The following is a 4,283-nucleotide window of genomic DNA, read 5'->3' as shown; positions in this document are numbered from 1 at the left end:
ACACCCTCACCACACACACTCACTACACACACTCACTACACACTCACCTTAGCACATATGCTCAGCATACACACTCAGCACACCACACACACTCAGCACATCACACACACTCACCGCACACACTCACCGCACACACTCACTACACCACACCCACTCACTACACACTCACCACACCATACACACTCACCGTCTTCTTGTGGTAAGAGAACTGATTACTGAAAGCTACCCTCTGACTCCACATGTGTTCTATGGCACACATGTGCACATATATATGTACAAAATAAAATAAAAGACAATTCCAAATCTCTCAAGCAGTCACAGAAGACAGATCGAGGGTAAATGTTTAATACTTGGAAATCTGCATCTAGAACTGCATCAGAGTGAAAGACATGGCAATGCTCGTCAGTTCTCCAGAAAATGTAGTGCCTGAGGAAAGTTCTGTGGAGATAGATCAGGAGAGAAACACAAGGAAATTAAATTCTGTTGAAAATAAGAGTAGGCAGTTGTCTGTGGATAGAGTAAAAACTAAAAGAATGTATTACAAAGAACTCTGAGAAGTCTGAATTACCCTCTAAGCAACATGGTGAATCAATACTTTAACTTCTCAGAGAACAAGGACAGACTGAAGAACTCTGAGGTGGACCTCACAAAGAATGGCAGGGCCCCTCCATTCTGAACAGAACGCTGTTCCCTTGACCATAAGTCCACCCAGATTCGGGGATAGTAGACTTCAAAGAGCAGGCAGTAGTGCTTCAGAAAGGGAAAATAGCTGACTTACTTAGATCCTAGCTAAAGTACGTAAAAATACAAACACAAAATTTGTGAAGACAACTATTAGAAATAATCAAACAGGACAAAACGGATAGTAACACACCACAAAAATAAGGAAAAAACTGATCACCAAAGTAACAACAAACATAAAATTAAATAAAATAACAGCAAGGACATGTTGAAATGATTCAAAACTCTCTTTTAATTAAAACTATCAATAATAACCTTGTGTTATAAATTAGATTCCAGATCATGATAGAATTTGGGCACTAAAGAAATATGGCAGTTCATTCTAAAGGTCATATTTGAAATATATTCTGTCGAAACTGAGAAATAGCACAGCCTACATTTTATTACTGTTGTTTTATAGATAGCTATTGAATTAGAAGATAAAATTGATTAACTACTTCAATGATAAAACAAAGAGGTTAATATCTAGACAATTTAACATGATATGTTTTAAAAAGAAATACTAAAATTACCTGAAGATTTTAAGTTTAATATTAGAGATTATATAGTGATTTCTGAGAAACAATTTTATTAGATTTATAAAAAGCAAGCAGAATATGTACTTATAAACATGCTATATATCCTACTTTTCTAAAGTTCAGCAATGAGAAAAATTAATCTATACTTCTGAGAGTAAAAAAGTTAATCCTACTATGGGGATCTTTTATAAAGAAGGGGTATGTGAACACCTTTGGTTCCTGGTAAAGCTGACTTCTCATGTGTGTCTGTCTGATGAGGGTTCCTGTTCCCTCACACCACTGCCCCCAAGGACATCAAAATTAAAGATAAAATTAAGGAGACTAAATTGTGGTAAAATAACTCAATAAATTCATTTTAATAAACAAGACTTTCAGATGACTTATAATTAATTACACTACAAAAATCATTATAATATTTTCATATTTTGTCATGGGACATTGGTTGGATGTAAGAAAAAAGAAGCTATCTGTTACTGTTAGAATCTCAAAACAGTGAGGCTGGCAGAATACTATGTAATTAGCAAGTGAGTTCTAAACTAATTTTATTAGATAGGGGTACCCTAGTTTAAAGTAAATTGATACAAGTAATCACAAGGAGATGATGGTGCGTGCCTATAATTTCAGCTTTCAGGGGTTAGAGGCAGGTGGATCCCTAAGTTTGAAGCCAGCTTGGTCTACAGAATAAGTTCCAAAATGTCCAGAGCTGTTAAACAAAGAAACACTGTCTTGAAAAACAACAAAACAATAATCAAAGAACAGAAATCAACTAATAAATGAAGTGAAAACTAAGATTGTGAAAAGATGTGCTGCTGTTCAAGTGTTAAGGGGAAATAAGGACATTTTTGGATATGTGAACTCAATAAAATTTCCACTCATGGACAGTCTTCAAGATCACTAAAGGCTATTTTCCAGAGGAAATTATAAAATAATCTGAACTAAATGATGAGAAGATAAGCTATGAAAACATGTTTACATGGTAAAATTATAAGCTGATATTAGGAAAAGAACTTTAAAGGAATATACATGTATAATTAAAAGGTGGAGTTTTGCTATATAACCAAGCTTGGCCCTGAACTCACTATTTCCCTACCTCAAGCATAGCAACACATCAGACTATAGGAATTTGTCAAAATAAATCCTAATAGTCTGATGATTGGCAAGATTCAATGAAGCAATATTTATTGATTACTCTACTAGGACTTTCCATGGTAACAACAATAATGACCCATAATGACCTAATGAGAGAAAATACTAGGCATGAGAAGAGATGAAAGGTCTGGAGTTCTGCGGGTTTGCACTTACAGAATTCAGTGTTTAGATAGACTATACATTCATTTATTACACAATTACTTAAGCTTATCTGGAAAAATCAAATGTTACTTTCTCCATTTCAGAAAATATGATATTAAGAGAAGTTAATGATAATACAAAGGTGGATAGAGAGTGAGGTCCAGGGAAATGTTTAAAACCCATCAATTCTTATTAGGAAACAAATGTATTAAGAGAAATCAACTCTGAAGTAAAATGTAGTAGTGATTGTTTGGAAAACTAAACAGCATTTGAAAATAAACCTAGCAGCAAAAAGGGAAAAAGTACACTGGTGCATGTTTACTTCTTTATGTGTGTATTTTCTTATATGTATATGTGGCACATGTGCTATAATTCATTACACACATATGTGTAGATACAGGTGCACATGTTTGTGCATGTGTGTGGAAAACTAAAGCTGATGCTACATGTCTTCCTCAGATACTCTCTGTTCTATTGATTTAGACAGCACTTCTCTCTGAACCCAGAACTCCTTGATTCAGGTTTTCCTTGGTGACCATGCCTCTGTCTCTGTGGTGCTGTGATCACAGATAGCCACCACTCCTGCCTAGCTGCTTTGTGGGTACTGACTATTGAAACTCTAAGCCCCATGTTCGTGTGACAGACAATTTATCCAATGATAACTCCACATCCCCACGGAAGACACATATTTATTTTTAAATTTATATTCTATTTTTTGTAACAAAGAGAATAATGGACATCAAAATTTATCCTCAAAGTGTCATATTATGTCATGAAATTTTTTAGATAACAGAGTTGATTAGGACTCAATCGCCTCAATCTTTTTGTGCCTATTGTGGTTATTAGACATTTACATAGACACAAATTTCAAAATACATGCCACAACTAAACCAAAAATTGCTATAAATAATACTTTCCTTATTCAGACAGCTAATCTGCCTCCATCGAACCAGATGTAATTTGTTCAGTGAAAAGGAGAACAACTTCACTAAGATACTGTTTCACAAACAAGCCAGTCACTGTGCCAAACCCTTCAAGTGGGCTTAGTCCCTTCTGGTGCTTTCACAGTAAGCAATGCTCCTTTTGTAATGTACAAAAACAAAATTCCAGTAGGGTGAAAACTCTTTTTTTTTCTTCCAAAAGCTATCCTCTTCAATCAAACTAAAAACACTGTAAAAGTTTTCTTCAGATCAGCACATCATCTTCTTTCAACAAGAATACTACTTTAACCCTTTGCTTCCATCCCTTGTCTTTATTTTTAAAATGTCCTCATAATGACTTAGAAATGGATTATTTGGCTCTTCCTGTAAGCGGCCAGAGGTGACTCGTGAAGATGGTTCGCTACTCTCTTGACCCAGAAAACCCCACAAAATCATGCAAATCGAGAGGATCAAACCTTCGGGTTCACTTTAAGAACACCCGGGAAACGACCCAGGCCATCAAGGGTATGCATATCCGAAAAGCCACCAAGTATCTGAAAGATGTCACTTGAAGAAGCAGTGTGTGCCATTCCGACGGTACAATGGTGGAGTCGGTAGGTGCGCCCAGGCCAAACAGTGGGGCTGGACACAGGGTCGGTGGCCAAAAAAGAGTGCAGAATTTTTGCTGCACATGCTTAAAAATGCAGAGAGCAATGCTGAACTGAAGGGTTTAGATGTGGACTCTTTGGTCATTGAGCACATCCAGGTGAACAAAGCACCTAAGATGCGCCGACGAACTTACAGAGCTCATGGC

The 4,283-nt window shown here is 36.3% G+C and overlaps 1 pseudogene; it reads left to right on the top strand.

The window, feature by feature from the left end:
* The first annotated feature begins 3,852 nt into the window (after window positions 1–3,852).
* Window positions 3,853–4,283, top strand: part of LOC106144240 — a 66,645-nt pseudogene continuing 66,214 nt past the window's right edge.

This window comes from Microtus ochrogaster, linkage group LG9 (genome assembly GCF_000317375.1).
Source record: "Microtus ochrogaster isolate Prairie Vole_2 linkage group LG9, MicOch1.0, whole genome shotgun sequence".
NCBI lineage: Eukaryota > Metazoa > Chordata > Mammalia > Rodentia > Cricetidae > Microtus > Microtus ochrogaster.
The sequence above is the reverse complement of the archived record's forward strand: the minus strand, read 5'-3'. Positions and strand labels throughout refer to the sequence as shown.